The sequence below is a fragment of the Ambystoma mexicanum genome, chromosome 12, assembly GCF_040938575.1.
Source record: "Ambystoma mexicanum isolate Mex_15411 chromosome 12, UKY_AmexF1_1, whole genome shotgun sequence".
In the NCBI taxonomy this organism is placed as follows: Eukaryota; Metazoa; Chordata; class Amphibia; order Caudata; family Ambystomatidae; genus Ambystoma; species Ambystoma mexicanum.
The window spans coordinates 269,065,345-269,089,209 of NC_090936.1; positions in this window are offsets into that span (position 1 = coordinate 269,065,345).

A 23,865-nucleotide genomic window follows, 5' to 3' on the forward strand; every position below is an offset into this window, starting at 1 on the left:
GGTGCTCAGCGTAATCGATTATTGCAATTCCCTGTGCCTTGCCCAGCCACTTTATCTGGTGCGCCGCCTCCAGATCTTGCAAAACACAGCAGATAGACTGGTAATACAGACCCCTTTTTCCATGCACATTTCTCCAGCCTGGAGACCGTTGCATTGGCTCCCTGATATTCAAAGAGTCTAATTTAAATCTATGCGCATAGTGCACCAGTATTTTCAAGGCACGGGGGCAGAGTACCTGCAGCTCAAATTCTGCCCGTATGTAACCAATCCTCCCCTACGGTCTCAGGTGTTACTCACCATTCAAGTGCCTCGTGTCTGGCTCACCCGTGTGGGTGGCCGTGCTTTTTCCATCCCTGCAGCCAAGCTGCAGAACTCTCTTCCATAGGGGCTACGTGTGCCCTCTCTCCTTTCGTCGCCTATTGAAAATTTTTCTGTTTAAATACATTCCTACACTGCTTGTCTAACTGTGCCTGCGGTCATAGTGCCAAGATGCCCTCGGGCGAACGTCGCACTTTATAAGTGCCATTAAGATAAGGTACGAATGTCTTCTTCTGCAAGACTGTGCTATCCTCACCTTCTGTGATATCTGGCTTTGCAAACTTTTGCTGATTTTCTCTCTCTGAAAGTACATTCTGCTAAACAGGCCTCCCTTTCCAATGCTCGGTGCTACAATGATATGCTCGCTCTACTAATTGTGTTGTACATTTTTGATTATATATTGGAGCGGAATTGAACTCTGGTTATGAATGCCATTGCCTATAGTCCATGCTCTCAAGCATATAGGGGGTAACTAGAGGGACAGTCCAAATACTGGATGGATTTAGGGATTAACAAATTCTGAGACAATGGGGGCGTTTGTACTAACTCACATACATTCATCTAAGTCTTTTATGTCCTACAGCCAATTTCTTTGGTTGGGGCTTCCATTCGTCCACACATTCACATCCTCCACAGTGATGACGCTGTATCGGCTGGTACAAACATGCAAATATACATGCAGTTTTCAAGATCAAATTACACAGCATCTATACATTAGCTGGCAAAGACTTTTTTTAAATCCATAATTTTTAAATCAATAATTTTATCATTTTTCATTTAACACCTACAATAGTGCATAATCATTTAACAAAGTTTCAATACATGAACAATTCTTTCTTCAGTGTGTATACAAGGCAAAAATGAGTGTGCAATGCCGCCACTGACGTGTAGGGCGCAACTGAGCTGGGTTCTAGGCTTGCCTCCTGTCAGGATATTTTACTATTGGGGTGATATTATCTAGGCGGTGGGCCGACCATGTTGGTAACGGGCCACCACCCAAGTTAAGGGCCCAAGCCGGTGCTAAGAGCATGTAATAAAAAAAAAGTACCTCATTGCCCAGCTCCACAACGTTGTTTCCATCCCTTTTAAATGTTGATGACTGTGATGTGTGAAAAGAAGATGCAGCCCCGGGCTGTGCAACAAGGTATGTTTTTTTTTATTGCATACTCTTAGCACTCACGCAGGAGGACATTTCACAGGTGCTAAGAGAGGCTGAGTGTGTGAAGGGGTGAAGGAGGAGCGGGGAAGGCAACGGGGCGCTGGCTGCTCAGAATGTGGGCTTGCAGAGGCGTAGCTAGCCAGGATTGTGTAGCAAGTGGGGCCTGGAGCTAGTCTAGTAGGGCCCACCCTGGGGACCCCGCAGAGGGATGCGCATTTTGTTCTAAATGCGCAGGAGCGACAAAGCATAGATAGGCAGCACAAACCATTCAAGGGGGATTCATTAGAAGAGCCAAGTCGCCAACAAGGCACAGAAGATGTTTCCAATGCATTTTCATAGTGTAGTACCTTCCTCCTACACCAACCTCTCCTTCAAATAATAAAATAAGAACTCAATTTGGCTTTGTTTCACCCATAAAAAAATGTTCTTGGTCCAATGATCCTCCCCAGGCCCCAGCCTTGCATACACAGATACAACTACACACACACATACAAAGACACACATCCACATAGACAAATACAGACACACAAACTCCTGCACATTCATCCACCATTCATACTGCATTCTCATTCACACCCTTTCTCGCAGCAATGTGCACCATTCACACTGCATTCAATCATACGAATGCACTTACAGACACCCGCTCAAATACATGCATATGTACATACACACACACACACACGTGCACTTACACACACCCTTGCAAGCACACACAAATACATGCATACCTACATACAATCCTTGTACACATGCATACACACAAACAATACACACAAACAAAAACCTTTTTTCTACCGCTACCTGTTTGCCTCCAGACTCGCCACGCTGCCGCCACCTCAGCTGCTCCGTAGGCCTCCGGCTCCTGCACAGACAGAAACCAGGAAGCAGAAATTCCTGACATGCATGCAACAGGGTCCGTTCTCCGGGTCATCTGCGCAAAGCATGGATTTCCCAGAGAGCGAACCCTTCTGCTCAGGCTGCACAGTGGCAATTGTAAATGCCCACTCTGCGATGCTGAGTGGGCATTTACAGATTTGGTGTGGGCCTTGCCCCTCAGGCCCTACCTTTTTTACGCCTCTGCGGGCTTGTATCATAAAATACAGTCCACGTTCCGAGCATCCTGTTTGGCCAGCGCCTCATCCAGGGTGCTAATACGGTTTGGTTGAGATGACATATTGAATATCCCCATGAGGACACTAAAGTGGTATTTGTTTGACCCGATTGAAGTGAACAGGACGCTAGTGAAGTAAGCTTCTGATTGAATGATGCATTACCTGGACAGTAAGTTATTCTGTGCAGGATGATTTGCAGTCTGTTTCTGTCCTTACTCTCATCACTGCTCACATTTCCAAGTCCCTGGTGGACATGCTGAGCTAAAGAGAGCTGGTCAAGATTTAAGGTGGTTCAATTCTAGTTGTATGCCTGGCAGAAGTAGATTTGCTTGAAGCTTTTGCGTCTAAGGATAGGGCAGACCTTGTCAATAAGAAAGCAGTCTTTAAGAACATGTGGGTGAAGGTGAAGAATAAATGGGCACTGCATAGATGGTTGCAGCTTGAAGAGGCCGCAATGAACAACTTAAGTATATGCCAGTGCCAAACCTCAGTATGGATTGAACCCTTTTTTTTTTTTATAACCAAGAGGGTACAGACGAATTAAGTCCCAGACTTAACTTAATATATGTGCGGATACCAACTTTAAATAATTTACAATAATTGAACTTATTGATGCAATGGTGCTCTGAGCAGCAGCACACTATAGCCCAGGCGCTGATGCCCTCTGCTTGCTAGGGTAATGAATACTGTTTGGGCAGCAGGACAGATGTTGGATTACTGGCACCGGTCTTTGATAGATCTGTTAAAAGGAGATTGAGCCAGCTAGAAATCATATCGATCAATATTGCTTTTAGATGTCAGCAGAAAGATGTTTGGGCGGCCTCTTTGCTTGAGGCGCGTGAATTTGGTAGAGTCTGAATTGGGTAGAGTCTGAAAATAGATTGGCAAACTCACAAACTGGGTTCTAGTGTGGAACTATAGAGCGGGCTTTTATTTGGAGTTCATGGTCCTCTACCTGGCATTTACCCTGGTGAACAGGTCAGACTTGCGGGAGCTGCTCCGGCAACAACAAATGCTATCACATTATTAAACTTTTACATCATAATCCAGTAGCTTCGGTTCACACCCAAGCTCAGTGCACGGTGAAAACCGAACTGAAGCTGCTAACAGGACACCGGATTACCCCTCTCCCCGCCTTCTTTTTTGCAGATCCGCCTGAGCGCCTGGGGACCAATTCCACTGGTGACTGTGCGCAGTACAAATACCTTTAAAATTAACTATGGGCTGGACGGTGAATGTGCAAAGCCTTTCAAGGTCATGAACGAGTCCTGACCCCCTTTAAACCTTTACACAAATGCACTGGATGCAATGTTAAAATCAGAGCAGTTGGATGTCGCGATTGTCGGAGGTGAGGCTGTACCACTTCTCACTATGCAGAAGATGTCATTTAGACATGTGATAGTCAACATTCCGAGGTCTAAAAACCGTGGTAGTTTGAGATATGGGCCTTAACACAGCTCATTTTAGTCTTAATTGCACAGTGTTGGAATTTGGAAAGAATTTCTCGTATTTAGCGCTTATATTTTTGCGAGAATTGCTGTGGTAAGGCACATATTATGAAATTGAGCAAAGCCATGACTCAAACATATGGTGTAATCAAAGGTACTAGCACTTTTGTCTGGCATCAATTACTGGCAGCTGTCAAGAGATTATAGGGCCCGATTCATGGAACTAATTGCGCAGAAAAAGGGGGAATTGCACACGAAAACGCGCGCAAGTGCCCGTTTGTCTATTCATGGAACACACTGCACGGGGCTTATCCGAGACTTGCGAGGAATCCGCGGGGGTCCAACACGTCACTGCGACACTACGAACACCTTGCGCCAGACTCCTAGCGAAGGGGTGTACCGTCTTACGCAGTCACCTAAAAAGGGGCGGAACATATGGAATGGGGAACAACAAGCAAAAATGTGGGTGCAACAAGGGAAGTACCACAGTAAAATCCTTGCGATACCCATACGCTAACAACTCGTATTCATGGAATTGAACAGGGTTCACCGGCACGTGGAAAAAGAAGTGCAAATCCGGAAACACGGCCACCACGCGAAACCTGCCGTAAGTGTCACCACGCATAAAAAGCTGCACGAACAACCAACACGCGTATACAGCTATGATGAATGCACCATTTCTCGTAGCAGTGATCATGGGACATCACAGGAGGTGGAGGATGGCCAGGGCCCGCATTTTTCTACCCAGGTTCAGCCTTTTTGGGATGCCCGATGACCCGGTCTATGCCAGGTATAGGTTTCCACCACATATATTAGACCTGGTCACGGAGTGGGAAGATGACCTTACATCACCCACCCTGTGCTCCCAAGCACAGAGCCCCTCGTAAAAGGTGCTCAATGTACTGCATTTTTTGGCCACTGGGTCATTTCAGCGGACAACTGCCATATTTGGGGGCATTTCACAGCTCACCCAGTCATGCTGCCTACACCACGTGTTGGCAATACTGACTGCACGCCCCTCAGTCCACAGGCAAATCTACATGCCAAGAACACTTGCAGAACACTGGCAGAAAGGCCCAGTACTTTTACGGGGTGGCGCACTTTCCGGAAGTGCTTGGTGCCATCGATTGCACCCACGTGGCTCTACAGCCACCTAGGGCCACAGAGCACATCTATCGCCATCGCAAGCACTGGCATTCCATCAATGTGCAGGTTGCATGTGATGCCAAGGCAATCATCACTTCTGTATATGCTAACGATACAGGGTCCACCCATGATAGTTTAATATTCAGAATGTCACCCCTACACTGGGCACTGGAACCTGGGAGGCATGGCAACACATGGCTCATTGGTGAATAGAAATGCCCCTGCACATGCATGCATGTCACACACAAACACACACCACTGACAAATATTTGCACCTCTACAGGGGACAGTGCCTACCCTCTGGGCACCTACATGATGACGCCAATACGGAACCCTGCCACACCACCCCAGGTTAGATACAACACAGCCCGTATTGTAACTTGGGCCATAGTGGAGCCACATTCGGAGTGCTCAAGTGCTCAAGTGACGCTTCTGCTCACTTGACCACTCTGGTGGTGAGCTGCTATATGCACCACTACTAGTGTACAGGATCATGGTGACAGCATGTGTCATGCACAATGTTGCAACACAGCGTGGTGTACCAGTGGACATGGTGGTGCTCCCACATCCTCAACCACATGCAGGTCGCCTGAGCATGGCAGGGGGAAGGGCATGTGGTGAGGCTGCCCGTACTCAGCTTGTGGCTACATTTTTCACCTAAAATCCAACCCCTACGGATTGCACACAGCCCTGGCACATTCTAGGTTCCATTCAATGATGAGAAAGGAACAATCATCTGTGCCCAAGTTTTTACCCTGAGAATAGGTCCTTCGAAGTGCTACATTGTGTGCATCCCTTAGAACTTAAACTAATTCAATCTGGTGTGTACAAAAGGAACACATAGAAGAGGGGGAGTATGCCACTAACACCATGTCAAAGTGCACATCTAATTGACTGTGTGTGACATAAACCCTCCCACACATCATGTAAAATTATCGCCACACTGTGCCATGGCATGCAATGTCAAACGAGATACATAAATGGCCAACACATAACACTACTGTCATAAAGTGCTCAACGATGCATGGAATAAGTTGAGAAACAACACACGCTCATACAATTCCATAATAAAGTTGACAGGAACAGTAATTCCCTAGCACAACATACCATAAACACTGGACCTAACAGTGAATCTGTCCGACAGTGACACATCATATTTCCACAAGAGCCTCAATGTGTCATAATTTGCACAGGGCACCCAGGTAGGTTTTTCGTGGCTCTGCTAATTTAAGGGGGCAGGTAAGCGCATACAGCAGGAAGTCAACCAAGAATGGAGATAGGCAAAGTAATTCATAAGGACGGAACAGGAATAAAGGATGGATCTCAATGTTCAACCAAAAAGGGATGGGAACCATGCACTGGACAACCAATGAGGAATCCCACTAGGGGTGTATACACAGGTTGGACTTGAAACTGCCACAGATATAAGGGAAGCCCAATGCCTCTGTGTAAATTGCATTTACAGGCACCACTCCTTGGAAGCCCATGGAAAGGGGAAGCAGGAGTGGTTTCTGTGTCTGGACCCTAAGGCACAAACAAGAGTGTATTAACATGAGACAAGCTGGTATGGGCCCAGCTGGAACCTACAGTGGATGCCCTTGGAAGCCACAGAACGCAACAAACTGCAACATAAAATCACAATAGACCACAGGTAAGACAAGACAAGGGAAGGGAAGGTACACAGATTGCCTGCTGGGAACCCCAGCAGCCTAACTCTGAACAAAGGAATAACAGATGCACAGTGAGGACAAGAACGGCAACTAATATAACTAGGGGAAAATAGGCAGTAAAGTCAGCAAGGTTCAGAAAGGAAAAAACAAGAAAATATCCAGGAGGGTGGAGGGGCAGGGTGCACATGTGCGGATGTTGAGAAAAAAATACCCCTCCATGGGTTCATGGGCCGCACGGCCATCATGGATTGGGAGGGCTTTCACTAATGTTGCCACCTTCCTGTGTAGCATCTCAAGGTGGTAGTGGTAAGAGAGGTTCACCACGCAAAGTCCTGGCCTGGTCCGCCATGGCAGCAGCCAGGCAGGACTGAGATGAATGCCGCTGCAACATAAAGCCTCGGAGGTCCGCATGCAAAACCTCACGGGATGCCGGAGTGCCTCTGAGATGGTTCGAGTCAACAGTTGCATCTGCTGTTCAAACTGTGTACTGCAGGCTGCCTCTAGCACTGCCAGTGTAGCTCTGAGGGCCAGAAACCCTTGCCTCAGGCCTTCCCTGTGGGCCCGATCCTCTGCAACCAGGGATGCCTGCAGAGACCTCAGTTCCGCCAGTCGGCTCCTGTTGTTGGCCTCCATGTGCAGCCTGTGTGAGCGGCATGTGGACTGCAATGCCTACTGCAATGCCTGCAGCTGCTGCTCTACCTGTATTGCTGGTGGGATCATGGAATTGGCCACCCTATCCATGGGCTGAGCCAACATCTCATAGGAAGCACCCTGTTGTTGTGCAACAGTATACAAGGACTGCTCCCACACTGTATCACCAGCCACAACACGGCCACCGCGTGTGCGGCCCTACGCCTGCCTGACCCAAGGGAGCATGGCCCTTGATGTGATGCTGCTGGCTGTGCCTGCAGGACAGCATCCCTCCCTTGCTCAGCTGTCCCAGGACCAGGAACCAATACTCTGGAGCGTGACCCTGCAGCCGTAACCACCACAGAACGACATGAAAACATTGACTGGCCCTGTGAGGGGACGTGACCCCCTGCAGACGCTTGGGCTACAACAGCACCAACACTTGATGCACTCACCTGCGACAGCATAGAGGAATTCTGATCCAGTTCACCACCAGAGCCTCTGGTTTCATCAGAGGTGGACTCGTACTCATTCATGCCTCGGATGGCCTGCAGCACCAGTGGATTTTCATGGGCTGCCACAACCCGTCCTCCACTGGTCCTTGGTTGCGGCTGAGTATCCTGTTCTCCTCAACCGCCTCCTCTGGATCCAGTGCCTCATCACCTGCACATGGACAGAAAAATACATGAAGAGCCATGTGTATAGCATAGCCCACACACTAAGGTATCACAATGGTGTCCTGCAACACATTAACAAGCTATGTCACTCATGGCATAATATCCTGCCCGTTGCCAGTGTCATGGGAAGGTATGGGTTGCATATAACCACCCATGGACATGTGCAGATGGACTTAACACCACATGCAGTGCATGGTTTATAGCACCTGCTATAGACACAAGCACTTGACTGGCATAGTTGAGTCACTAACATCACTGATGTAAATACCCAGATCCCACGTTAAATAGGCGTGCCAACTGTCTATCAGCATGAGACGGTTCTTGATGACTACTGTCCCAAAACCGTGTACAGTGTACGTGACATGACATGATATGATGTTCCTAAAGTGCATATACACAAGTGTTACAAGGTGTGATGAGGAAAGAATGGGGGAATAGAGTGAAGCCAGACAAACCTATCTCATTAGGCCAGGTGACATTGAGATTGCACAAGTGTAGGGGAAGGGGCGACTTGGGGTTTGGGGGAAGTGGCAGGGGGCAGTGCAGTACACGTGAACGACAGTAAAAAAACATGACAACATAAGTACTAAGTAAAATGCGTCCAACTGGTGGCAGTGGAAGGGTAAATTCAGACATCAGTCAAGTCAAGTGCTTTTAGGGTGCTGTAGGGATACAGTAAACAGTCCCCAAGTGCAGGGAATGCCAGGGAGACAGTGCATGGGTGCAACTGGTGGGCTAGATGACTGGGCCAGAGATCAGATGGAGGCCAGGTGACCAGTGCAATTTCATATTCACCCAGGAGTTCAGCAGGGGAGAGGAGGAGAGAAAGCACAACCCAAGAGGAAGCATCAGATGTGCTTCCAGAACCGGAAAAGGTTCCCCTCAAGTCTAAGGGATGGCTGGGAGGCTGTTCCAGAGGGAGGTGCCAGCGAAGAAAGACATCAACCACCAACTCTTTGCTAGGAGAAGCAACTGACCCTGAGGGAGTAGGATAGGTATGACTGAAGAACTTGAGAAGGAAGATATTTAGGAAGATACAGTCTCATTGCCCAAGGCGTTGATTCTATCCATGACACGCTGCCGGTGGACCATATGCTGAGAAGGCGTATGTGTGCTCCCTGCGTGAGCATGTCACGGTAGTGTACGCCCACATAGTCCATGAAGGTCTGGATTTCTTCACCATTGAAGCTCCTCTTCCTCGACGTGGCGGTCTCCTGTGCAGTGCATTGGGATTGAGCTTGTTCTTCTACTGCACGCTTTACCTTCTTGGAAGGCTGTGCAGACCCTGAGTGGCTGGGACCACTCAGGTCAGTAGGGGCAGGAGCACAGGTGGCCTTGGCCATGGCATGACTCTCTGATGCTCGGACATTAGGTGCACCTGCAGGTAGATGTACCTGGGTCCTGGTGCCACGTCCTTTCACTGCACATCACTTCCCCTTGGACCACAAACAACATCTACCCCTGCGTCTCTGTGGACCTGGGCTGTAACCACTACAGCCATGGTTGGTGGTTCCTGAGCCTGGGTGGTGGGGACAGCAGCTTCATGACCCTGGCTGGTCTGGACAGCAGCTGGACCTGCAGATCCTGGGTTCTGGGGACATGGGTTTTGTGGGAACGTCCCTTCCCCTTGATTGCACGGACAACATCTACCTCTGCGTCTCTGTGGACCTGGGCCGTGACCACTACAGCCATGGCTGGTGGTCCTTGAGCCTGGGTGGTGGGGACTGCAGCTGCCCCTGCATCTCCCTGACCATGGCTGGTGGGACTGCAGCTGCCCTTGCATCTCCCTGCCCCTGGCTGGTGGGGACTGCAGCTGCCCCTGCATCTCCCTGACCCTGTTGGGTGGGGGGCATAGCTCTCCCGGCATGTCCCCGACCCTGGACACCTCAGCCACCCTTCCCTCTCGTGCCCTTCCCACTCATGGCACAGATTGATCTGTACAATGGGAGGCACAGCAAGCAATTGCCCTGGACAATTTGTGTGAGGGGGCAGAGTACGTGATGTGAAACATACTAGTATGGTCCAGCCACCCAAAAAATCAAAAATGCATGTGCACGACCCCTAGGTAGCTCACGTGAAAAATAAAAGCGGCACGCGGTACATTGTAGCACCCAGCAACACAATAAATGTGTACGTGAAGCCACATAAGCCACTGTGATGTTAACAATCAATGGGGGTGTGCGATAAACAGGGGCACCGAGAGTATGAATAATGCATACACGACTCACTGTCCACACGTCCGTCCGCAAGCGTGTGATGTTCTCTCACAAACTCCTTTATTCTGAATCTGAAACAACAACGCCCAACGGACTGTGCGTGTTACGTCACTTACGTGATTAGGCCCTTTCCTCTGATTTCACATGTAAGTGCCAATTTTGCTTGTGCAAAGTAACCGTCACTCTAGTTCTGGCTGCCCAAACGAGTAACACGGAAGACCCATGCGCTCCTGCCTACGAGCCATTTTACCTGCCTCCTACTGCCCTCAGCTACCTTCTACGAGCCATCTGCTGCCTGCCCACTGTGTGTGCCTGCTGCCCACCTGCCCTGCATTTTGAGTGCCTGCTGTCAAGCCATTGCCAGTGCTCCTGTCCTCGGCCCTGTGACCACCTCAGCTGGTTCAGAAGACCTCCAACATGCCAGAACATCACAACCTCTCCACAGCCTAGCCCCGGGAACACCTTGCCCACCCACACCTGCCTCGGGGGTTGCCATGTCTGAGCAAACATCTCCACAGGCAAGTGGAAACCCCACGGCAGCGAGGCAGAGGGCTGTCACCTTCACAGTCAGGGAAGTTGACATCCTAGTGGAGCAGGTCCTGGGGCATTATGATGCCTTCTTCAATTCCTAGACGCAACACAGCAAGGAAGGACAGAAGCTGATCTGGGTCCAGATCGTGGGTGCCATCAATGCAGAGGGGGTGGCACCCCGGGACTACCACCATGTGCACAAGCGCTTGGGGGACCTGAAGTCCAGGACCCACAACAAGGCCCAGTGCTTCCTCCAGGCTGGTGAGAACCAAGGGGGGCACCGGGCCGGTTGAACACCACAGACATGCGGGTCCTGGAGAGGTTTTACCCGGTGCTGCACACCCAGGTCAGCGATTTGCAGCACCGTCTGGAGTCGTCGGGGAAAGTGTCCATGTGTTGCTGTCCTCCACTGTGCATGTGCATGTATGGTGGGAGTGTGCACCTTGGCCTTAAGGCAAGTATGCCTCTTGTACAGATGTCTTTGTGCATGTCCCATACAGTGCTGCACATGTGTTCAATGAAGCATGTGTGATTCCAAAGGTGTTACTTTAGCAATGTGTGTTGTTGTCATGGTCATGAAGTCAGGGGCACAGGCATGCAGGGGTCGCATGCACGGGAGACCTGGGTGGACACTGTCCTGGCGCCTTTGGCACCAGGCTCATGAACAAAAATTAACAAGAACATCCATTTAACACCAAAAAGCTTTTATTATGCACATAGCACTTCAGATGCATTAACCTTGAACATTCCATCCATTAAGCAGGATACATTAATCTTGAACATTCCATCCATTAAGCCACCCCAAGTGTATTCTTGGGTGTGGCTGCTAATGGATTGCCTTCGCACGTGCTCACTCTCTAGGAGTGCCAGGGTGTGGCTGGTAAGCCGGCCCTAATGTGCGTGCCCACGATCTCAGCTATATAAGCTGCCCCGATCCTCAAGACAGACGCTTCGCGTTATTCTGCACTTGCAAGCAGCGTAACACTCACCTCGTCTGAGGTCAGACTTACCTTTGAAGAAGATCCTGCTTCCTGGACATCCTGCTTTCTGCCAGCATACTTACCAACTGGGGGAAGCTGTTCTTACCTGTACATCTCTTCGGCGAACCAAGTATTCATCTTTACACTTTCCGGAACGACAAAATCTTCATCTTGGCACCGCAGCACGACACGCTCCATCGTCGACAGCAGTGCCTGCAAGGAAGAAAACAGAAGAGAGACATTATTGCGTGCATAAATAGGAGCAACATATAAAGACATTAAACAGAGCGAACAGCATCGCAAGAGCTCAAGAAAGACTTACCAATCATAAGGAGAAGCATAGTCGCAGCTGGACTGAACTGATCCTTATCAGGGATCAGTGAATGAACTAGATCCCATTCGAAGTAGCAGGACGGAGATCTTATCTTCTATAATTCACAGGTCAGCTTTATGGGCCGGCATATGCTCACAGAAACCGTAGTTTGGGGTGAAGGGTTCGAGGGGTACAACAATCACAGATTGGCGCACTCAAACACTCTTATCTTCACGCAGGAGCAGTATCACCACGTACCACCACTCACAGCTTTTCTACTGAGGGAGAGGCCTGAACAGGGTGATTCAAGTTCAGGGAGGGCTGCAACCATGCCCTAATGCCTCCGCAGAGACCAGGTGAACGTAACAGTTGTACTGCAGCATATTACAACATTCATGTGGTTTCTTACATGTTTCTGAGACATGCCCATGTGAGAGGTGTGACACATGGGTGTTGTCAATATCATGAACACACATGGTGTACATGTGTATGTGTCTGAGATGTGACTGTGTGACTGGCCTTCACTCCTGGATCGCTGTAACTGATGCATTTCAATGTGTGCTCTACTCTTGTTTGACGTTGAGGGGACTCTGATGTGATAGCTCAGTGCACTGATTCAAGACTGTTAGGTGATGTGTATGCATGACATGTGTATGTCCCATGACGCATGTGTGTAGCATGCACAATTTGTAGGTGGTGACAGTGCCATGTCCAAGGATGTGATTGTCTGTTGTGAAGGACAGACATGTATGTGCATCTATGTACATTGCATGTACCTGTGTGTTGTGGAGGGTGAGGATGGTTGTGACCTTTGGCAGTGTACTTCATGTGCAGATGTTTTGTGCCAAACACACAGAGCTACAGTACCCAGATGTTTGTGTTATGACTCCTTATCCACAACAGCTTTGGAAGAAGAAGCCAGACAAAGTGCTGTGGAGCAAGGCAGCAGGGATGCCTCCACCGGGCAGAGACGCAAGGCCCAGTCATACCCCCTAGCATCAATAACATCAGGGAACGAGGAGACTGATGCTGTGTCTCAATCATCAGCCACAGCTGCTGAGGGGTGGTCCAAGAGGGCGAAGGTGGACGTGGACACCTCAGCAGCGGGGCGGGGGGGACGGGTGAGCTCACACAGGGGCAATCCACTGCAGAGGACGCTGGGGAGGCATCCAGGTTGGCTGAGGAGGGGGAGAAAGAGGAGGGGGAGGGGGAGGAGGAAGAGGACGAGGAGGAGGAGGAGGAGGAGGAGGAGGAGGAGCAGGAGGAGGAGCAGGAGGAGGAGGAGGAAGAGATGATGTGGTGGGTGTGACTGGTGCAGTCCAGGCTCAGGGCCAGGAGGCAGTGACGGTCGCCGTGGAGGTTCCTGTGCCAAATCCTACCCCTAGGCCAATGCCTGCACCAGTATGCACCTGCTGGCATGCCCCAGGCTGGACCCATTCCACATAAACCGACACCTCAATGCCTACGGATGTGGCCATTTGAGACAGAGTTGAACCCGTGCTAGCTGGTATTGCGAGGCATACGGGCACCATTCGTGATGATGTGCAGGCTTACAATCGTGAGCTTGCACATCATCACAACAAGGTCTGGCGTCTCCTAAATTGGCTAGCTACGTTCAAAGTCTTGAAATGGGTGCGTGGGCTGGCCAGTTATGCAACTCTCTCCTTGTCTTCCTCGTCTGTGCGCCAGTCGTCCTGCCTGGAGCCTTCCACCCCAGATACCACCAGGGTCCCCTGTGTACCTGTCCCAACCACATCAGCCCGTCTGGTGGAGATCACATTCCTGCCTGAGTTGGGAGTCAACGTTGGATCAGCCGAGGTGGTCACCACGCCAATCCAGGCTACGACAGGAGGTGTGACAATGGAGGGAAAGCAGGCAGCTAGGAGCAGGGCACGTGCCAGACACCCCTGGGTAATTTCATCACCCCGGAGGCTGGCCAGGCAACGCAGGCTCTGAGCAGGAGGCTTCGGGACTCAGGGCATACCATCATGTATGTATAGGTGCGTTATAAATGCAATATCATAAAAGGGGGCAGGTATCCGGCGTCAGGCAGTACGCAAATGGGGACCTTCGCACAAGGATGTCTTCCGTGTTCGTGCGGTGCGGACAGCAAATCGGGGCAGAGAGGCAGCGGGCTCGGGAGGAGAGACTCGCCATAGCCAGGGTGGAGATAGCACTGCATTGGGCAGAGAGGCGGGCTGTGGTCCTCGAGGATATTTGCAAGGAGTGGGAGGGGATGTAGAAGACCATGCTGGAGTCCCTGCAAGCCCTCGAGGTGAGAGCAAAGGCCCCTCTAGGGGAATTGAACGGAGTGTACGAAGATGCCCTGGCCGACACATTGAGGGAGGGTGCTGAGGAGAAGGAATAGACCGCTGCCTTTGTAAATAGTTTTTTAGATTTAAGTTTCCATTGATTTTATTTTTAATTTGGCGCTTTGGGACATTGCTACGTTTTTTGTACATAGTTCTTCATGTGTGGTTTTCCTCTTTTTCATTTTATGATTTGGATTGGACTGTGGACATTACTCCATGTTAATTGTGTAAATAGTTTGAAATCGTTTTATTTTTTGGTGTTCACCATGCAGTAACGGTTTGTTAGTCCGTTTGGTGTCCCTGGTTCTGACCATTGTTGTCATGTGTGTGGTTACTTGCATGCATGTGTCAAGTTTGCTATCCATTTACATGGTGAATATACACATGTGGTTGACCGGTGGATGAGTGTGAAGGGTGAGTTTTGGTGTGCACCATACAATGCCATTTGCTTTCACATGTGCAGCATCACTGTGTATTGGCCCTCACTGTGTTTGTGAGGGAGGTGGGTGGGGTGACTGTGGGAGTGTTACATGTTCAGGATATTAGAACATGATTTGCTTGATGCTGTGTAACACATATGTCGTGCTTTCCCCTTCACCAGCAAGTGTGTGTGCAGTTATCACTGCCTCTGTTGTTGGTATGCCTCTTGCACTGCCATGCAATATTGGTATTACTTTGGATTGACACATTGGCAGACCAATGCAGCAGTCTCGGTGCATGGCAGACTGTCTGATTGCCATGTACTCAATCAGGACTCAAGTCATTCCTCTTTACTTGTGCGTTCTGTCCTCCTCTACCCTGCTGAACTCCTATCTGAATCTGCACTGGTCACCTGGCTACCCTCCGACCTTGGGCCAAGGTCCCCTCATCCGCCACTTGCACACCCGCACTGCCTCCCTGGCATCCCCCGCACTTGGACTGTTTTTCTGATTTCCTACCTGCACTTGACACCTGATGTCTGCACTTAGCCTTGCACTTGCCACTAGCTGCCCGCACTTTGATGCTTTTAATTGTTTTTGTATTTCTTATGATGTCCTTCCCATGTACTGCTCTGCCCCATCCATATTCCCCCAGCAATTCTCACCTTCGCCACTTCCCATGCACTTGCGCCATTTCAATGTCACCTGGTCTAGCAAGATTGTTGTTTCTGTCTTCACTCTGTTCCCCCTTCCCTGACTCGTTGCGCTTTCAAACACTTGTGTATAGGCGCATTACGAATGCCATATCATTGTATTTGATTTCATATCATATCTTTCACACACGGGAGGTACAATGATGTGTTTATTGGGAAATCTGTTCTGGTAATAGCAGCTCATTGAGGGTCAGGCTGTGACATGCCTGGGCAGTGTCTGTTCATGTGGCACACCTTGAGGCTGCTTTTTTTTAAGTAATTGTCTGGCTATTTCTCCATGGGGATTTGTGACATGACATTGTCACATGGCCAGCAGGGCCTCACATTACCATTAACTTGTTACATGTGTATGTTGGGAGATGGTTGCAACAGCAATTGTGTTTGAGTAGCTGTCACACTCAAGGATGTGGGCCAGGTGTATGCATTTATTTGTGTTTGCAGGATACATTTTGCAGTGGATATTAAGGTTGGTGTCACAGCACGTCAGTCAAGGTGCACGGCACACCATCAATGGAGTGATGATGTGTCACTATGTCAGCATCTAGCAGGCATGTGATGCCCGATCTGGAGGGGGCTGCCTGCAGGGTGGGGTGATGGGTGATGGGGCTGGGGTGTCCCATGTGAAGAGGGCTGCCTGCACAGTGGGGTGATGGGGACACAGGTGTCCCATGTGGAGGGGGCTGCCTGCAGGGTGGGGTCACGGGTGATGGGGGCTGGGATGTCATATGTGGAGGGGGCTGCCTGCAGAGTGGGGTGATTGGGATGGGGGTTTCCCATGTGGAGGGGGCTGCCTGCAGGGTGGGGTCACAGGTAATGGGGGCTAAGGTGTCCCATGTGGAGGGGGCTGCCTGCAGGGTGGGGTGATGGGTGATTGGTCCTGGGGTATCCCATGTGGAGGGGGATGCTTGCAGGGAGGGGCCACAGGTGATGGGGCTGTGGTGGGGGTGTCCCATGTGGAGGGGGGCTGCCTGCAGGATGGGGTGACTGGTGATGGGGCTGGGGTGTCCCATATGGAGGGGGCTGCCTGCAGGGTGGGTCATAGGTGATGGGGGCTGGGTGTCCCATGTGGATGGGGCCGCCTGCAGGGTGGGGTGACCGGTGATGGGGACTGGGGTATCCCATGTGGAGGGGGGTGCCTGCAGGGTGGGGTCATGGGTGATAGGGGCTGGGGTGGGGGTGTCCTGTCAAGAGGGGTCTGCTTTGTGAGGATTGCGAGGTGCAGATGCACTATTTGGCTGGGGTGCGGCCAGGGATCGCACAGGGTTTTCACACGATTTGGCTGGTGTACAGGCAGAGATCGCATGGAGTTTTCACGTGATTTGGCTAGGGTGCAGCCGGAGATTGCTAGGTTTTTGCATGTGATTACACTGGGGTGTGGCAGGGGATCGTTCAGAGTGTTCACGCGATTTGGCTGGGGTGTGGCCGGGGATTGCAAGGTTTTTTTGCACGATTATGCTGGGGTGTGGCCAGGATCGTGCAGAGTATTCACGTGATCTGTCGACGGTGTGGCCGGGGAATGCCAGGTATTTTCGCGCGATTATGCTGGTGTGCGGCCGGGGATCGCACAAGGTTTTCAAGTGATTTAGCTGGTGTGCGACCGGGGAATGCAAGTTTTTTTTGCGTGATTACGCATTGGTGTGGCCGGGGATCACGCAGAGTTTTCATGCAATTTGGCTGGGGTGCGGCCGGGGATCGCACTGAATTTCATGTGATTTCGCTAGGGGGGATGTATGTTGGCCTAGGGGTGGCGCTGAGTCTTGCGCCTTGTTATGCATTTAAGTTGCTGTTTACTGCCGTGGGGGCGTTACTGGCGCAGCTTGCTGTTCCTTGCGCCACGGCTACTCATACCTCAGGATATCCATGAATACGCGTGCCGTGCAATTATTTTTCTGCAGCACGGCTGGCGCACGCTACGTCTCGGCGTATGAATCGGGCCCTAAATCTTTCACCTAGTGTAGAATTGAAATTGTAATGGGTTATTTATAACACGCTTAAAACTCAGAGGTTTCTAAGCGTGGACCAGGGATCGAACGTGTGTTGGTCAGCATTGTCTTGCTTCAAAGCCAAGCACTTTGGCCCTGCGCTATCCTTCCGAGACCAATGTTAGAAACAATGGGATGGTGCCTGGCCCCTGGCACCAAAATGTACCAGCCACCATTGTTGTCTGGTTATTTCTTTTATTGAGTATGGTTAAGAAGCAATATCCAGCTTGAGCTGCTTGAGCAGATGGATGGTCCTCAGATAACCCTGTCTGTTATGCAGTAAAGATCAATGGAACAGTTTTCGCCCAGGCAAAAAATGTGACAATCTTTTTATTTATTTATTTTTTATTAGTATTTAGTACATGTTCCAGTCGGCAAGATGCTTAAAAAGAAAAAAGCAAATACAAAAGAATAGAAGAGAAGTCGAGAGGAGATAAAGAAAGAAAGAAAAAAGAAAAACAGAGAAACCGAACATGATGATCCTTCAGATAAAGATATATGGTAAATCTTAACATTACTAAGTCCCTAAGAGAGAGAAGAAGAGAAGACAATGGAGAAATTAATCTTTCTTTTTCTCCTCAAGCTTTACAAATGTAATTGAAACCAGTTCTACCAAGGCAAATGTTAATGATGTGACAATCATACATATTTATGTTCCCCCTAAAATCAAGCAGTCTTACATGCTTAGAGGGGATTTTTATTATCCCCAAGAACTGGCCGAATACTGAAGATAGGGATTTTATATTGATTGGGGATTTTAATGAGAAGCTGGGCCAGAACAAGGACATCCTTCAGGATAAATTGCATGTTGAGGAGATATGTGGAATCTCCAAAAGAAGTATTATGGGTGGGGTATCGGCGATGGGCTGTTTAATGGATTCATTCATGAATTCATATTTATATGTAGAGCTGAACGGCAGGTGTGCTGGGGACACCCCTCCTAACCCTACTTTTAAAGTAGGGCAGATGAGTTCTCTTAGAGATTCCTGCTTGTTAGATTGCTTCTCGTAAGTTAGGGTGAAGGGATTCAAAATCCAACACCACCCAGAAAGTGATCATAATCTGTTATTGAAGTAGTCGCTGAGGACACGCCAAGTTTAGAACCCAAAACAGGTTATAGCCTTGCTTCAGGACACTGAATCCCAATTCCTGTGGGGGTAATCTGCTGGGTACAAACTGCCCCTTGAAGTGATAAACCTGTTTATGCTCCTTCCATCACGTATCCACAGCACTGCTCTCTGTGTTTTTAGTAAAGGGGCCACCACCCCAGGTAGAAGTAGAACTAATGCACCCTGGTTTGATGCAGAATGCAAGCGAGCGAAAAAAGGGAACCCCATCTGGCCTCCATGAATATGTGCCCTTCCGGTGGCAAGTTTCATCAGCTCAAAAATACCTACAGATTGCTATTGAAAAAAAGAGAAACCATTGTCTGGTAAAGCAGTGGGATCTCCTGGACAACACTGTCTGTGAAAATAATTCAAAACATTTCTGGGGGTTAATGAATTTGGGTTTTGAGGGCTTGTGTGTGGGCCCTGTTGAACAGGTCCATGGTGACTGCTGGGTCTCACATTTTAGCGAGATCCTTTGCGATGCAGGCTCCGAGATGCAAGTAACTGCAGACATTGGAAGGGAGATTCAAATCGAGGCAATGTTTTGTCAGGAAGAAATAGAAGTTCAAATTAGAAAGCTCAAGAATGGTAAGGTGGCGGGCCCAGATGGACTGAGACCCGAGGTATTTAAAGCATTGCCGGTGTGGTGGCTGCCAGCCCTGCATCGGATCTTTTATTCCATTGCCACCAGCTCTGCCCTCCCAGAATCATGGAATAAAAGCCTAATCGACCCCCTATTTAAAATAAAAGGCAATGGGACCCACATTGCTATTGGCTCATTGCACTCCTAGACGTCTCAAGTAAAATGTTTGCAGGTTGTTTGGCTGAGCGTCTGGAGGCGTGGGCGTCAGATAACTCTGCACTCCCGGTCACACAAGCAGGTTTTAATAGGTTCTTCTCCATGATTGTTCAATGTTTTATATTGATCAACATCATGGAGAAATACAATGGAAGGAGAAAAATCAACTTTTTACCTGGCCTTCTTAGACCTTACGAAGGCCTTTGACTCTGTGAAGCGCAACTTGCTATGGGCAAAACTCAGGAGAATTGGGGTTCCTTTAGGACTCCTGTAACTAATAACCCTCCTCTATGAGAATACGTCAGCCAGGGTGAGGTGATAGAAAACCATAAATATTCAGAAAGCTTTGCGACCAATGCAGGGGTGCCCGTTGGCCCCATTATTGTTCATGTTATTCCTTAGTGACTTTGACCCCCATAAGGAGTCTGAAGGTCTGATCGGCTCATTATATGCGGATGACGCAGTGCTCATAAATCTAACGTAACGCAAACGGGGCTTCAGAGGAGTTTAGAGCATGCCAATAAATATTTTAAGGCGCATGGCCTAAAATTGAACCCTTTAAAAACCATTTCAATAATTGTTTAAGTAAAATTCATTAACAGAAAACAGGTGCAGCTAGTAAGTATGCTTCTGGCAGACTCAACAGACCCGTTACAGAATCGATACAATCTTTGCTAAAGTGGGATTTTGGCCCATGCACTGGTGTACACTTATAGCGGTAGCAAGTTCAAACGCAGGTATAGTAGAAATCGTTTTAGGGTGGTGCTGCAGATTTTCGTTAAATAACTGCGTAACAGTGTGAATACTGTCTCTTTGTCAATAGGCTGTCAATAGAGGACATGCGGTCCTAATCTAAGGATTTCGTTTTTAGTTTAAGAAAAACATTGCCAGTATCCCTGATGTCAATAATTTGTCAACCAATAGCAATCAAGTGCGTTTGCACTGTGTTAGCCAGGTCCACGCATGCAAGATTGCTAGTCCTGTGATGTGGGTGTTCTCTGAACAGTGTTGGAATAGAGCAAGCCATATCACCAACCAAGAGTATTTTAGCCAAAAGTTTACAACATGCCATCTTCCACAGAGTCAGCAAAGAGGGCACCCGAACTCCAGCTGAAGGGCTTCGACAGGGACTGTGGTGGGAAGACCAAGAAGAAATCACAATAGTTTACCCTCTGTGCTACTTAATCAATTGACAAGCTTCCCAGTAAGTGGCTCGAAGCCGTACAAAATGCTCGGCCTTTTTATAGACCTCCAAAAAGCCCACTATTGAATCACCACCAACACTATTAATAAAGCTTTTAATCACCTGCCACTTACGAGTGGCTTTGAGAGATTGGTTAATCTTATAACGCAGAGCATTAGGAGCCCCCAAGAATGGTAGTCCCAGATGGATGTAATGATCTATAATGTTGAGCTTAGCCCCCCATATACCAACAGAAGGTGGAGGCCCGACACCTTTTTCCATGTATCTGCATAATTTTCATTTTGCTGTGATTCACTCTAAGCTTGTTCTTGGTTGCATACTATAAAAGAGCGTCCAGCAATACAGTGTCATTCGGGTATGATATCCTGGACGTTTGTGCTCCTACTAGCTTCGGTGGAAAATGGCAGCACTTATTCAGAGCGGTATCCATGTAGGTCACATAAGCATGCATCCCTGTTTGAGCTCTTTACTGATGGCCTTTGGAGCTGTAATGGAACCATCATTTGAGAGCCTAACTGTTAAAAAGATATCAGTATTTTGAAGAATCAGAGATGATTCCCCCCTGGAACCTTGTCTGGGACCCTCCTCATGTGGCCAGGGAAAGGCAGACGCTTCCTGATCCTGACCCTGGGGGTGGTGTACTGTGAAAGGATCACATGGGGGGAGGGATGGGGAATCAGACCAGGACGACTGGGACAACCCCTTCTTTAACTTTCCCCATAATCCCACACTATTGAAAAACCTAACTTTGTTGAAAGAAACTACAAGTCCCAGAATCTTTGAGGGACTGAGATGAGGATCAGGGCTGAGGAGGCATGCAGTTGTCAAACTCACGCAATTTAGCCTAGTAGCCACTGCAGTAATCAGGCAATTGAAACTAATAGACCATAACTGAAAATGATCACTGAACCTGGGAGGCATAAAAGGCCCCTTCAGGGAGAGAAAGGAGGAAGGAGTGGAAGGAGTTCAAACGTTGGCTGGAGTGTAGGTTGTAACAGAGGAAGCAGAAGGAAGACACAGGCTGGCAAACCAAGCAGAAGTGGGAGAACAAGAGGGACTCCAGAATGTGGAGACAGCAGATTTCACCTGCATGTTTTGAGAGTCCTGTCCTCCCATACTCTGAAGTGCAGAGGCTGTGCAGCGAAGACATGCTGGAGAAAGTTTTTACTGTGTGAGCCATATTGCTGTGGTTGCCAAACTGCTGCCATGTCAAACATTGAGACGAGAAGCAATTTCCAAGTTGAGGGTCTCAGGAGTAGAGGAAATTCCCAAGACTTGTGGCAGGACTGGAGACTCCTGTTCAGGAAACAGGTGTGGGTCCCCAGAGAGCCAGAAGTAGTAGAAGTCGTAGTAGAAGTCGGGAAATCAGTGCGTCACATAGAGAAAATGCTTTAGAAGCCCGCGAGTGAAGCAGTGTATTCTAAAGTATTGTGCAACCCTTGCCGGTAACAGTAACTAACTCTTTTGCCACTTGCATAAGATTTTCAGCGAGTAGAAGGAGACTGCTGTATTGAAGATTCTTTAAACTGTGGCAATGTAACACACGCATATTGAAGGGAGGCTTTTTGTTCGTGTAGGAGGCTAACAATGTTACAGCCATTGTTCTACTAACTAAACAGTATTGATGTTTAAGGAGTGGTCGCATGTCCCTAGTTAAGAAAAGGGAACGCTGCAAAGATCAATTCAGAACACTTAACAGTGACAATTTCAAAGTTACAATCTTTATCGTGGGAAAACGACATGAAAGAGTGGTCGGGTGGGCCTAATTGTGGTTTTTCCTGGAAGATTCAACCTTATACGTTGTATACAAATGACATACCTTTCATTCACAAGATTATAAAAGACTGAAGAAGAGAACAAACATTGCCTAAAGCCAAGAGGTAACCCATATTACCTGTGAAGCTATACCTTTGTCAGAGTTTAAAATAATCCAGCAATACTGTGAAGTTTTGAACAGTTCATTGGCATAAACCAACAAGTATACAACTGTTACCTGAGGCTAAGAGAGTGGCTTCTGGGTAATTGTTGGACTGAAAGCTGGCAGAAAGGTGCAGGTAAAGTTGGGGAAGGGGAATTGGCTGCCTCCGAAGAACACTTAGAAATAGATGTAACCTCTAATGCCCAAGACTGTGGAGGCCCGAGAGAAGGGAGTCTTGAAGGCAAACACAGGTTACAGTTGTGGACAGACAAGAGAGGCTATGAGGATACCCCTTTGAAGAAAACCGTTTGAAGGAAGAGTGCCTAGCCTATCTGAAGAGGGTGAAGTATTGAAAGTTCTATCTTGTCAAAGTCTGTCTAAATGAAATTGAAGTTGTGGCAGTAGTCCAAATTATTTGAACTTCCACAGTATATGTGGTTGTCAGTAGATGATACATTGCAGTTGTTGAAACCAAGTTCAACTACTGTGGGACAAAGGAGACTGTTCTCATGGTAAAGTAACAAGAAATATAGTTGTTGACGTAGAAGCAGCAGTATTTGGAAGTCATCTTGACATAATTCAAGGAATCCTAGTTGTTAACCAAGAACTGTGTAATAATTAACAATGTGGATATTACATTTTCTTTTGAACTGTGGCAAATCTTCCTGTGGGATTGACGAAGCATTATGGCCAGTATTACCATTGGGGCTATTTTGCTTGAAGTGAAAAAGTGAACACTTCACCCAAAAGGAGCAGATCTGTTGCCAGTGGAACTTTTGTTAAAAGCAGGAAGTGTATTACCATTGGAACCTTTGTTGATTAACTTTTGCTTTGACTTTACATCTTTAACAACAAAGTTAAGACATTTCCTTTCTAAGGTTGGACATTGTGGTGAAGAAACTTTAAATCTCTGGGTAGGGAAATCCCCCGGGACTTTAGAAGGTCATTTAGGAAATGTACATATCATTCATGTTATGTTGAATTGCCATACCTTTTATTTATGCGTTTGTTATTTAGTGTGAGGGCCAGGTATCCTGCGTTAGTGTGTTCACTTAGCTTTTCGACTATGCAGGGAATTCCGCAACAGGATAGGGAAAGAGAAACATTTTGATGCATTTTCTTTTTTAAAAAAAATGCCACACTTGGAAAGATCTTAAAAAAATACCCCTTACAGTATAGAGCATCTTGATATAGTGTAACAAGTATGGG